Here is a 14,527-nt window from a genome sequence, read left to right as displayed (position 1 = left end):
CTGTTGTATTTTTGTATAACACTGCTGTAGAGAGAACATTCTCCAAAATGTTGAGCCACCTTTACATTGTACAGAGAACTCCAGGAGTGCAGCATTTATGAGACATCATATTGACTGGGGTAGGATCAACAGTGATGTAGCTGCCTTTATATTATTCCTGCTCCTATAAGTAACTCTTCACTGAGACTTCTTTAAATAATCACAACAAATTTATTGGAAGGTCAAACAGGACTTTGGTAGATTTGTTTGCTTCATCTGTCACCAGTATCCTAGATGAACTAAGCAGACATTCACATTTCTGCAAGAAACATCACACAACACAGAATTAGAAAGGTTATATCACTAGAGATTGTGGGATAAATTATCTTTCAATTTACTTGAAGTACATAAGCTTTGTTATGTGTTTCAATAAACAGGTAAAAGTTATTTTATTCTAAGCAGGAAGATACCTAGAAAGACTCAATTTCCTTCAGTAGAGTCCAATCAATTTAATGTTTAAGTGTAATAAATTATCATTTCTTGCATTAACTCTATAGGTTCAGTGAGTTTTGATTTAAAAACTTACAATAATATTTTTTATTTACTAAAAATTAACCTTTTCCTCCCTGGATTTAGGCTTCACTCAATGAACAAGTGAGTCTTATAGACAAATTATGTTAACACTGATGTCAACTTGCTCATGTTTGAGTCCCTTCTGATCCTCCTATTTTTATCTCTACTAATTTTGCATTTTGAAGCTCATATTTGAATACAAGGTTGCTACAATACTGTACAATTTTCTTTTCCCAAAGAGATAGTTAGCATATAACTTAGTGTGTCTAGTCAGTTCTTCTAAAATTCACCATCTATTCTTTCTCTTCTCTGTCTTTAAATTCTTCAGGAAGGAACTACAAGGAAGTCATCATTTGTATCTTGTTTTCTCAATGTTTCCTTTACATTCACATTCTTTAGGCATTTTCCTGACCTACTGTTTTGGCATAGCATATCTAAATATACAACATGCCGATCTAAAACAGAATGTGTATGTGTGTTTGCCATTGTTTAGTAATTTAGATATCAATATTTTTTAATATTTATAATTTCAAAATAAAAAGTCATTTTGACATTTATTCTTATGATGTTTCATTGTTTTAACCAGATCATATATAATAACAAGAAATTAATTTTCTCAGAACCACAACACCACTTTCCTTTCTCTCTGGTGGTTGCAAACCTAAAACTTAAAAGCAGCTGTTTCTGAGGATATGGTTTATGACAAACTTTTCCTTGAACTTTGCTTCCAGTCTTACAGTAGACAGCAATATCTCCATCTCTATCTTTATGTACATTGAAAGAAAATGATCCCTAAGTCTGTGTGGTGGCTGACTAGAGAACTTGGACATACTCTCCTGTCTTTCTTAACAGCAGTCTTTAAGAATACACATCTGAGTAGAATATTTTGGAAGAAAGATAGACAGTATTAAAGAGAAAACTAATAGAATCATGATTATGCTGAAATACTTTAATTAGTGAAAAATCAAAGCTTTCTTTGAAAAAAGATCCTCCTATAATAATAAATGCAGTTTTAAATTGCAATGTGGTGTTTGTGCATGTTTTCAGCGTATAGACACCATATGATATCTATGCAGTATGTAATGCTCAAATCAAACTAATCAGTACTTCCATCTCTTCAGCATTAATCATTTTCATGCATTGGGAACTTTGGTACTAACTTAATTATTCAGAAATATTATATCTTATTATAATTAATATTCAACTTGGTGGGCTTTAGAAAACCAGAATTAATTCTGTTGTAGTAGCCTTGCTCCCTATTCTGAGGAGGCCCATTGAGAAAGTTGTTTTCCTGGCCTGAGCAGAGACACAGCATTGGAAACGTCCCATAAATTAGAGTTAATTCAGTTTGGCTTATCAATAACCTGGTCAAAAGACCACCCCTCAATAATATGAGTTCATTCTGTGTCATGCTGAAGAGATAATAGAAATAATTATCCCAATGTGTTTTTGTTTCTCAGAGTCCCTACTCGCTGTGCAGTTTTCACAGAGCTGTAGTTGCACATCTTTGTAAATCTGCCTCCTTTTCTAAGTTACTTTGTCTTTCTTCTGCCTCTGTTTTAAGCATACTTTCCCTAACGCTTGGACTTTATTCTTTTTCTGAGACTCTGCCTCTGCCATGTTGCTGCCTGTGTGTTACATGGTTAACCTTCATGCTGGCTCACCTGAAAAGGCATACCTTTCTCTTTTCCTCTTCTCCATTGTCCTCCAAACTACTGCTAAGATTTATAGTGTCCCCAGTCCGCAGTTTTTTGTATTAAATTCCACTAAACTGTTCTCAAGCTTTCTTTTGAGTTCATCCTTAGATTCCTTCTTCAACAAACTTATTAACACAGAGATAGAACTCCAACTTTGTCTTCAGCAATTCTTCCTTTCTACCTATATTTACAAGCCTATTATTAAGCTCTTTTTCTTCTTCTCTCTCTGTTCCATTTCCAGTCTCTAGTGATTGCTATTTCATAATCTTCTATGAGATCAAGTGAGTGAGAACATGTGTTTGTTTGACTCTTACTTATTTCATGTAATGGTCATCTCTCATTCTAACTATATCACTACAAATGCCAGGAGTTCACTCTCTTTCTTTTTTTCAAGTAATATTCCACGATATGCATATATCTCAGTTTCTTTATCCCTTATTCATCCCTTGTCAGTTGTCTCAGTCTTCATTATGGCTTTTTGAATAGTGCTGCATTCAACATGAAGTTCAGGTGTCTTTTTGCTGCCATGATTTCATTTCCTTTGACAATATACCTCACAGTAGTTGTGTCTCATATGATAGATTTACATGGAGATTTTTAAGCACTTTATATATGATTTTCCTTACTCTACTAATTATTCCTACCAGCAATGTGCAAGAATCTCCATTTCTCCAGATCCAGTCAGGATTTGTTATATTTTTACCTTCTCATAATAACTATCCTAACTTGAGTAAGATGGAATCTTCTTGACCATTTCATTCTCTGAGTTGTCTTCACTATAAATTTTTTCTAAGTATTTTTGGAGACCTGAATTACCAAGGGTGTTACCAACTTAATTTAGTTTCATGTGATATAATAGTAATAAAAGAGTCAAATTTTCTGTCTGTACAATTTTATTGCTCTTTACCATTTTTCAGAGTCTTATTTGGAGGCAATAATGATTATATTGATGTTGAAAAATAACAAGGTAATACTATTTTTAATTCTAAAATTGAAATTATAAATTGAGAATTCAGTTCTAACTTTATGTTTGAGAAAAACATATTTGAGATATAGTTTACCCATATCTGATGACTTCACTCATCACATTCATTCCACTCCTGTGTTTTACTTACATAATTTTTCTTGAATTGACACATATTCAAAGCATACTTTTTAAAGGTATGTTGCATGCTTCATTTCTAGTCAGTAGTTTTCAAAGGCAGTTCTGTGTTCTTAGTCACCAGAACTCTGTTTGAAAAATAGACAATGAATTGACAGTCCCCCCCCCTCTTGTGAATCCTGGAATATTTACATTATGGGGAAAGTCTCTCAAATGCTATTGAGGTTTTATCTGTTACTGTCTGACAAGAAATAGCTTGAGTTGGCTATGAATAGAATGGGCCAATAACCCAGATAAACATCTGATAATATGTGAGCCCTTAAGACACTTTTAAGAAATGATAACTTATGTCAAGGCACGAAGAGAACCTAACTCAGCAACCTTTGAACTACAGAGTATTAGTTTTGGAAGATTAATCTTAATAGATTTTTGAACCAGTGTATGCCATTCCCACACAGGATAAGACAGCCAGGTGCTTCTCTTTATTCTATTTATATTCCCTGAAGGTTGACTTTAGAAATGTATGTGTACTTTGAATTTGGAGAGCTGTCAGATGATTTTTAAGACTAGAAAGGAGATTAGATTTTTGAGATTGAATTTTCTATCCCACAGAGAGAGTTTACATTTGAGCAAGAAGTCAGTTTTCTGTTTAACATTTGTATAAAGCTAGCAACTAAGAAATCATATTAGCTAAGCAATAGAATAATTTCTGAGCAGAAAAAAACAGTTATTTAAAGCATTTAAACATATTGTAACATATGCTGTGTTCCTAAATTACTTCAGATGTACATTTTAAAACATTTGATGTTCCAGGGTTCATATTTTCATGTAAGTTCTGAAGTTCAGCTTGCATGTTTTATGCATGAACTTTTGCAGTGGCAAGCCAAATGACTTATTGGAAAGGATGCATTTTCCGTGAGCACCTGAGCATTTGGGTGATCTACGCATTCGGTGCAGCACTAACTTAACTAGATGTGAACCGGTTAGATATTTTGGGAAGTTGGGTCATTAGCATAATGTGGGTTCTTCTGAAGCAAAGGGGAATGCAGGTGATCTAAATGCAATCAAGGTCATGAAGCAGCAGCTGATGTTCACAGCAGTTCACATTCTTTTTGATTCAGGCCACCTTGATGGAAGGATTTTTTTTCTACAAAATATGTGCAACCATGCTAAACCCATTACCAGGTTATATAAGGAAAGTGATCATTATACCAGAAATATGCATCTGTACAGCCTTTCACGTGAATGTTTGTGATTTTACACATATGCAATTAAGATAGCAAATAAGCCAGTTTGAAGAAAAGGCAAATTCACTGTCACAGTATGAAGTCAATATTCTAAGTTCCTGAAGTTTCTTCCTTAGCAATGATCCTTAATGACAGCAGAGAAGATGCATAGTCTTTCTAAGAGATGAAGTGACAAGGTAAGATGGCTTTATCACGATTTATGTGAAATCACTCAGGAGTGTTTTCGTTAATATATGAGCCTAATTAGAACTCACACACAAGAAATTATGGCATTTTCAAGTTAATGGCTGATAAAACTGGCTAGGTTTGTTGTATATGCTAGCATACATTCTGGGTTTCTTTAAGAAAGCTGGAGAGCAAAGATGAGTCAGGCAGGCAGGATGACATTCATCTGTAAGACATGTGAGAAGACTAAAGTTTGAAAGTGACCAAATCTCAGACTCATATGAAAACTATATTAACAGACAAAATATTTGCTGGGGGATTCAAATGTCTCCTGAAGCCACAGTAAATAAATATAAGTATATAAATATAAATACTTACTTGGACTAAATTTCATCTGTAGGGTATTCTTTAACTTGTCATTTTTATTGGGAGATTTAATGTGCAAGCCTGTACAATGTCTTAGGTCAAGACTTTTAGCCTTTCCTCATGGTTTGTCTTCCCTAAATTGTTTTTTGTTGCTTTCCTCTGGACAGTTTTTCATAGTATCAATAGTGATCGTTACATGAGCAAAGTTGAATGGAATCTCACTTGTTTTTCCCTCTGTTGCAACAACTCTGTGGGACTGTCAAGGAGAAAATAAATATTTGTTACTTCTGGTAACCAAAAAAGTATGTGTGACTCAGCAACACATGGAGAGCAGATGTGTTGAGTAAGAGCCCACTCCTGAGCAAATGCTCTGTCACTGAGGAAGCTATAAATAGAGAAGAAACTGAAGAAAATAAACTGCATTCCTGATCCTACTCAACTGTATTTGAACTACACGTATTAATATATGGGCTTCTGGTGTAAGAATGAGTTTCCTTTGTATAGATTGCTAGCTGTATGAGCATAATTCCTTCCTGATACAAATAGACATACACATGCACATACATTAGTGTCAACAATGGAGTCCTTGGGATGTTGAAAATCATGTGGCGTCAAATGGTATGTGTACTGCTTTATGAAATACTGAGTTTTCCTGGTTATTTTAATGTCTGATCAACTTTTATTTTAGTGCTTTGGCACTTTTCATATGAGAGAATGCTGAAATTCAGTGAATAAAGTAAATACTTGAAAAAGCCATCTTCTATTTGGTCATAATCTACCCTACCTAGCAAGTTGTTCAAATCCTTTCCCAGATAAAACTGATTAGTTTCAGAATTACTTATAGAGACTTAATTTGAGTTATCAACTCTAAAAATTTAAAGACTTTATAAGCAATCATTGTGTAGACAAAGCATGATCTTGTAGGTATTCACTGTCAAGAAATAATGCATGTTTAATTTTGCAAAAATAATTTTCAAACTCATACTCATATTTGGATGCTTACTTAAAGAGAAATTTATAATACCTATAAAAGGCAATGGAAAATATCTGATCCGACATGCTATAATTTGCTGAAAAAAGTATACTATATGTTTAAAAACTGATTAAAAGTGAGGCAAAAATTTAAGAGACATTTTTTGATAAAAGCCTGCTAGATCATCATCTTTCCAAAGCCCATTAAGCAACTAAATTCTTCCTTATGTCCAGCAAGACACTATCCCATCATCTAGAACACATGCTCAATGTGTATTTGTCAGGTTGCTGTCACAACTCTATGATAGCTAGCTACTATTAGAATTGCATATGGAAGCTTTCTTCCTTAGCACACACCAGAAGTATCTTTCTCCCAAGCCAGCTCTCCTCACTTCTGTTCTTTGGTTATAACTATATCCTACCATTAAAAAACATTGAAAAGTATGAATATTAAAAATAATACTTTGTTGCTCTATCACATGGTGTTGCTTTATTTCAAAGACAAAAAGAGTAGGACCACAGGCAGAACTCAGATGTAGAGCTCCTGCCTGGAATGTGAGGGGCCCATGCAGTAAAAAAAAATGGGTGTTAGTTGAATGAAATACCTGTTATAGCTATCCTGTGATGAGATAAATTTATCTCAAAAACATTTTCTCTGTATTTTAATGGTATAAATGCTACTGGACTTTGCTGCCATGCCTACTTGTGCCTTCCATATCTAACAACAACGAGTATCTAAGACACTTTGTTATCTGTCCCACAGTGAAAATTTTACGAAAATATTCTATATGGAGTCATTTAGAAAGTGCTGATCAACTCTCATATTCTTTAGGCATGAGTCTCAGCAAGTAGTCAGAATTGATTAGAGTGGCATTCTTTGCAATTTCTCTCCCCTCACACTTTTATATTTTGCCAAGACTGCTTAGTCACTAAAAATTACTAGCACTTTGACCTCTTGTTTCAGAATGTCACACTGATAGACATAAGAGGGACAGCTAATTTGCAGAATGACCTAACTAAACTGCACTGTAAGGAAATCTGGCAACTAAAGTTTGTCAACAGTAGACACCTGAGTCATTATCGTAGCAAGAGGAATTTGGCTCCTCAGACCCTTAGGTGTTGGCATTTTATAACCTTTTTATTTAAATGCAATAACATTAAGGTCAATAAACTTGATAAACTATAGTCAAGAATAATTTCCTTTTCATTTAGTTCAGGGAGATAAATAAAAATAATTATTTTCTATAAAATTAACCTTTTCCTCTTATAGTTTGCTGATTTTTCAGCTCTCTTCTAATATTTCAGTAAACTTTAAATCTCCCATCTCATTGTTCTTATCTGTTTCTTCATTCTGCATAAAGTGATTATGTATTTGTAACGTTCCTTCCACTTTACTTACATGCAAATCCTATTTCCTTATTATTGTGTGGAGGAAGAACCTTTCATTGACAAACATAATATTGCCATAATCATATTCATAAAAATAATTTTATATTGCTCATGATTGATGTGTCAGATCTAGGGGCTTGAGATATGCTTCAGTATTTAAGAGCATTTGTTGATATTGTGGAGGACCTGGGTTTGGTTTTCAGCATTCAGTAGCTTATAACCATCTGTAGCTCTAGCTCCAGAGGGCCCTTTTCTGGCCTCCAAGGGCACCAGTTACATATATGGTGTACATCCATAATGCAGTCAAAACACTCATATAAAAATAAAAATAAAAATTTAAAAGTATCACATCTAATCCAAAGGTTTAGCTATAATTTTAATGTTTTTATCCCCTCTCTTTATAAATAGCTGTCTCTTTCCAAATGTAGCTTTGGCCCAGTTAGTTATGTTTTCTGGGCTACATGTGTTCTAACCCTTGCTGGAGAGATTCATGTCCTCTCTGATATCCTAATATTCTGGGATAATAATGTACACCCTTACAGGTTCCCTGTCTGTAAACTACCTTGTCCCAAACCAAGGCTTGCCCATGTTAAAAATTCTGTAACTGTCATTATACTAGAAATGCCATGACATTCATGGATCAATAAAATCCTTTCCCTGAGAGGATGCAAAATATACTAAAATAGCTTACAAAATACTAATGGCCTCTTTTAAACGTTCAAAGAATGAGTAAAAGGTGGGTACGGGCCTGGCTTGAGGGAGGTATTGGATGGGAGAGAGCAGAGTGCCACTGACAAGGATGGTTATAGGATCAATCATGGGGTGCAGGGGCCTGGGAGTTGGATCTGAGATGCCAGTAAAGCTCCTTCACACTGGAGATGATTTTTCTCATGGGAGTACAAATGGGAGGATGAGGAAATGGGGGTGGCTGAGTGCAGGGGCTCCTCCGTTGTCATCACGTCTCCGAGGTTTACTAGCCATGCCGACATGTAACGAGGTGCTTTGTATGCACTATGCATGAGAAGGAAAATCAGCTCATCAAATGACTTCTTTTCCGATAATGACTTACAGTCAGGGGGCAGGGCAGTTTTGTGAATTTGAGGGAACATAAGGATGCTGGAAGAAGCACTGTGTATCCAGGGAACCAAACAGAAAACTAGGAGGAAAAAAAAAAGGATTTTGAAGTGTGTGCCCTCAATGTCACCCTAGAGCAAATAAGGAACAGGAAGAAATGTATTATAAAGTCTGTGACATCAGAAGGATGAGCAAAGCAATTTTCCAGTTATAGTTCAAAAATCATTAAAGTCTGATGCTTAATAGGTATGTGAAACGAGGAATGGAGGCAGAATGTCAAGGTCCTTTAAACGAGCTTGAGGATTACAAAACAAATCAAAGGTCTGGCAGCTTCTCAGACACTCGCGGCTGGAGAATTCACAGAGCAACAAGGCACATGGTGCTTCTCCCTTTTCTTTTCTCTGAATAAAGCCAAATTTGCATAGGAAAGATTATGTGTGTGCAGCAGTGATACAGCCAGATGGGACATTTAAAATTTTACCTATATTTTTTTCAATCAAATGAAGATACTTTACATCAATACTTTCTATGGATTTTAATGAGAACATCTCTCTCTCTCATACACACACACACACACACACACACACGTGTGTGTGTGTGTGTGTGTGTGTACGCAAAAGAAAATCCAAAATAAAAATATCCATAAGTATAAGAGTCATAAGTCCTACAAGATTGAGTCCAAGAGACAAAGTTTTTATCTTACAATTTTTCTATAAATATTACAAGGCATATGATGTCTATTGAAGTGTCCCTGACTAGTGATGCATTTTGCATATATGCTATAAAAGTAGAAGTTGAAACACTAGTAACTGAAGGAAAATTAGCTTTAGCTTTTAAAAGATGATATAGAGATAAAAATGTGCCTTCCAATCATTTGGTGAGGGGAAATGATTTTAACTTGCGTGGCAGTTCCAAAATGTGTAAGCTTTCAATTTACAGCACTATAAGAGATCCTTTGATTCCTTACACACAAAACTATGACATTATTGTTTCATCTTCCTTAAAGCAATAATGTAAATTACAAATGAAAATACAGTTCTAATTTCAGGCAAAAATAGATGCACTTAGCTTTTAAAAGTGGTTATGTTTTGCTTTTTAACTTCACTGGGGATTGCATTTCTGGAATCATCCTTTTGTATGAGGTAAAAGCTGACAAAATTTTAACTTTTTCAGAGTTTGGAGGGTGGACATGAGAGAATAGTAATTATCTTAAGAAGGCCATTTGGGTTGTTTGGAAGTTATTGTGGACAGTTACACAAATGCTTAGCAGTTTGTGATTTGACTTTTTTTAATGGGGTTCACAGTTCACCTGTTACCCAACATGGAACCATGTTTATTACCAAATTCATAGCCATTGATGAAATTAAAAGTAGATTTCCACTATAGAAAATTTACCACTTCTTACATGTCCTCTCATGAGGACTTTGGTGGGTCCACTCTTATGTTTGGAAGATCTTTATTTAGCGAAGTGATTGGTGAATTAAAGCCTCCATGTCACATATCCAGTCTACTTTTCCCCACATATACATATAATAGAATAATGTGGTCAATTTGCTTTAGCCATGTGTGGATAACACATATAGTTGACTACTAGGCAGATACTGTTCCACTGGTTATTTTTATTCCATTTTTAATTTCTCCATTTTAAATTACCTTTTGATTCCAGGTGAAAATGCTCCTAGGACCACTTCTATTCACCAGGCCTGTAGCCTGTCACAGCCTTTTGTATATAGCTGGATGCTAAGACATTGTTTTGCATGAAGAAATTTCACCTAGGTAAGCATTGCTTCAGAGAGAATTTGTGTCAGCCAACCACCCAGCTACCTGCATAAACTGGAGCCCACTCCCGTTTTTACTCAAAGAACAAAGGAATTGTTTAGGCAGGAGTCACCCAGATTCTCAGCAGTGTATCTGTACAGTAGATATATTTTCATTTTACACATAGACCATTTTGTCTCTAAGGGAGAGAGTTCAGAGACACATAATCACCGTAAATTTGGTTGATTTGGTTGTTCATCTTTGTCACATAGAGCATTCCTTGAACTACAGGAATGTTCCAGCCTTCAGTGTGATAAATTGTGTATTGGCTTTACAATACACAGGGAGCTTCAACAGTGCTTAAACTGGAGCACTGTTATTGACAGGATTTGCTCTCATCCAAGCAGGGGCTTGTTCTATTATCACAACATCAGGAGGACTGGCATTTATATCCTGTGTGGTAAAAGTACCATCAATGACTTTTCAACTGTAACAGAATCCCTACTCCTAGACTTGAGAGTACTCTTGAGAATCTCTGAAAAAGAGGTTATAGATTCATTTTTGTACCAATAAAAGTTTTAATAATAAAAATTGCACTTTTATTATGGTTGTAGAATGATGAGATGAATGAAAATTTCCCTATGAGTAACTACAACATCCTTAAAATTACAACTTTTCTTGGCATTTAAAGATATATTGAAAGCCTTCTGTAGTGGAGTTGTGTTTCTCTTCTGCAGAGGTGGAAGCAAGCCAGAAAGTGACATACAAGTGTTTGTGTGTTTTTCACAGCTCCTCCCAGTTTTACAAACTCATCTCATCTGGAAATGCTTGGCACAAATTACAAAACACTTGTTCTTCCAAGTTTTACCACATCCTAAGTAATTTGTTTTTCCTTTGTATTCTCAAAGGAATTTTCTTAATTCTTTCATTTTTAACACACATTCTTTATATTTACAGATAAATTAATAATTTTGTGCATAATGGGATATTTTGAAGTGTGGGTACAAAAATGTACACTGGAATGATTAATCCTGGATAACTAACATACATAGTACTTCAATTTTTTTTCTCCTTTTAGTCAAGAATGCTTCATTTCAATTCTCTTCCCATTTTTAAAAAATATTATATAATGTTATTAACTATAGTTAGCATGTACAATTAGTCTCTTGAATGGATTCCTTTTATTTGGATTATTGGAATCATTGAGCAAAATGACTCCTTTCCATTCCCCCATTTTCTCAGTCCTTGGTTACAAGCATTAAGAGTTTCTATATTCATGTGACTGCACTTCTAAGTCCATGCAGCTTTTGTTGGTCTGTGTCTGGCCTACTAAACTTTACACAAAACCTCCTGGATTATTCTACACTGTCGCAAATGGCAATGAGTCCTACTTGTTTATACTCTTTTTTATTGACATACATTTACTCTTTTTATATAATATTTGATTTTACACAGGGCAAAAGCTTAATGTCCAATATTTTAAAGTTGCTATACTAACTGAAGGATCAAAGCTATAAGGAAAAAAACAATTTTAACTACATTATTTTGCAGTTTATTTTCATGGACTAATTTTTCCTTTCTGTACTTAGAAGAAATTAAATCTACAAGGTAATAACAAACATGAAATTATGTTTATCATCATTACTTCATATCCATTTTAAAATATTCTATTTTTATAACACTCACAGAAAAATACTGTAATGCAAAATGTATGTCCACATCATTTGTGTATAGAATTTTCATATAATTAATTGCTGATACTACCTTAAGATAATGGGAGCAATTGTTTCAGAATTTCAGAAAGAAAGATTTTATCAAAGATTAAAATATCCTTCAGAGTTATTTTACAGGTAATTATAGAAAATAATATACATATTACTTAGTTTTCAATTATGAAAAAAGACACTGATAAAAAGTTAACAGATAAAAAATAGTTAACAGTTGAAGTGTGCGTATATATGGTACCAATACAAGGATCTCCTGATACGACTTTAAAACTTAAAAATTGAAAATCATATAAACACAAATAGTTGTAAGGAGGAAATTCAACTATACACATACATATTGAACATACTAAAATTACTAAATGTTCAGTACATGATTGAAAAATAGATACATGATTAAATGACTCTGAAACAATGGCAGTTGCTTGAAGCTGAAGAGAGGCTAATTCAAAGATAGGTTAGTAGAAAATTGGAACTGGTGAGAAGGCTCATTAATTAAAGTACTGAGTGTAGATGAATTTCTAAATGGTCCATTAAATAAAAAACATGGAGCCAAATACAGGGGTGAAAGCCTTAGAAAGATCAGGGAAATAGGGAAAGTCACCGGACAGCCTTTCCTCACAACTCTGCAGCTTCCAAATGCCACGACTTCCTGTTTACCTACACCTATATGCCTTGCTGTTCTGCCATCTGATTTGCTCTCTCTGTTCAGCTTCATCACTTCTTCCTCCTACCCAGCTCTGTCACTTCCTGTCTGTCTGTATAGACCTCCAGACCTCTCTGGTTAACTAATTTTGGAATTTAAGGCATGTGGCACCATACCTGGCTCTGTTCCCTAGTGTGGCCTTGAACACACAGAGATCCTGCCTGCCAAGTGATAGGATTAAGGGCATGTGCTACTGTTGCCAACTTCTTCATTTACTTAAAATGACTTGCTATTTCTTCTGATCTCCAGGCAAGCTTTATTTATTAAAGCACAAATAAAATATCACCACATTTCCCCTTTTTTTGTTTAATAAAAAATAGTTATAACTAATATAAGAAAAACTATATACAATAAGTGCAATAACTAAATACAATATATGCAAGCAATAAATACATCAACAATGTCTAGTCCATTTGCACTTAACAAATTCAGCAAAAATATTCCATTATATACATTAACAACCGGTAGTGAGGTCTGACGCCTTCTTCTGGCCTGAAGGCAGACATGCAGACAGAGCACTGTATACATAATAAATACATAAAATGTCTTTTTTAAAAAAATGGGGGGATGGGCAGTGGTGGAGCACATCTTTAATCCTAGCACTTGAGATCTCATGTCTTGCTTGTGAAAGCCTTGAATCCCCGGAAGTGATGGCAGGAAGCAGAAAGGTATATATAAGACATGAGGACCAAGAACTAGAGGCTTTTAAGCTTTTAGGCTTTTAGCTGAGATCAATTCAGATGAAGACTCAGAGGCTTCCAAATTGAGGAAACAGCATCAGCAGAGAAGTTGGCGAGGTGAGATTAGCTGTGGCTTGTTCTGCTTCTCTGATCTTTCAGCATTCATCCCAATACCTGGCTCCAGGTTTGTTTTTATTAATAAGATCATTTAAGATTCGTGTTCCATCTGAGGACCTGAGTTTGATGCTCAGAGCCAATGTAAAAACAGCAGTAAGTAGCGGCTCATGCTTGTAATCCTAGTTGGGGAGGTGGGCATACAGCCAGGTCCTTGGCTCCCTAGCCAGACAAACTGGCTAACCTGTATAGCTCTAGGCTAGTCTCAAAATAAAGGTGGAGGGCAGCCCGAGAATGACACCTGAGAGTTTTCTCTGGTTTCATATATGATAGCACACGCATGTGTATCCATAGACACAAGCACACATAAGAAATGAAAACAGCAAAACGACACTGTACAAAACCTCATGGACACACTAGAAAGCCTTGCAAATTGGAATTCAAATCTAGAAACATGAGAGAAAATGTATCAGAAGCATTCAGAAAATGAATGATTGGGAATCTTGATGAATTGAGAAATAGTATAACTTTAACAGTTTCAGTTAATTTTTGCATAGATGGGACTCAATATTTGAGTAAGAGAAAAAACAGAGGGGGAAAGATTTTTCTTAGGTTTATAGTTTCATGCAGTGGTCAACTGGCTCTTTTCCTTAGGAGTCTGTGGTGAGACAGAGCATTGTAATAACAGGATCTTGTAGTTGATGGACCAGGAAGCAAGAGTGTAGAGGGAGTGACAGACCAGACATGCAATCAAAGTAAAACTTGGTTCAAAGTTATACTTTGAGAATCAAATGCTCAGAACAAAAAAACTCAGGAACAAAACTCTTGTTCTTTTTGTTGTGAGTTTGAACCTTTTACATTTGCACAATCTTTCCAATCCTGTAGGAGAAAGCTGCTACAGAAACCCACAACAGGTCAAAAAGCAGAGAGTAACTGGTCATGTGGTGCACCACCCCATTCGGTACATCTACAATGCAATCC

Source organism: Peromyscus maniculatus, chromosome 14 (assembly GCF_049852395.1).
Source record: "Peromyscus maniculatus bairdii isolate BWxNUB_F1_BW_parent chromosome 14, HU_Pman_BW_mat_3.1, whole genome shotgun sequence".
Lineage (NCBI taxonomy): Eukaryota > Metazoa > Chordata > Mammalia > Rodentia > Cricetidae > Peromyscus > Peromyscus maniculatus.
This window is presented reverse-complemented; position numbering follows the sequence as displayed.